The sequence below is a fragment of the Solanum tuberosum genome, unplaced genomic scaffold (genome assembly GCF_000226075.1).
Source record: "Solanum tuberosum cultivar DM 1-3 516 R44 unplaced genomic scaffold, SolTub_3.0 scf00408, whole genome shotgun sequence".
NCBI classification, from domain to species: Eukaryota; Viridiplantae; Streptophyta; class Magnoliopsida; order Solanales; family Solanaceae; genus Solanum; species Solanum tuberosum.
The window spans coordinates 391,853-392,064 of record NW_006239333.1 but is presented as its reverse complement, the minus strand read 5'-3'; positions in this window follow the sequence as shown (position 1 = coordinate 392,064).

The window sequence follows — 212 nt, the reverse complement described above, 5'->3', positions numbered from 1 at the left end:
TGTGTGTTCCTGATGTGGGTGAATTGAGACAGCATATTCTTGCAGAAGCCCATAACTCCACATACTCTATTCATCTAGGTTCCACTAAGATGTACCGCGATCAGCGGGAAGTCTATTGGTGGAATGGTATGAAAAGAGATATAGCAGATTTTCTGGCTAAGTGCCCTAATTGCCAGCAAGTCAAGGTAGAACATCAGAAACCAGGAGGTATG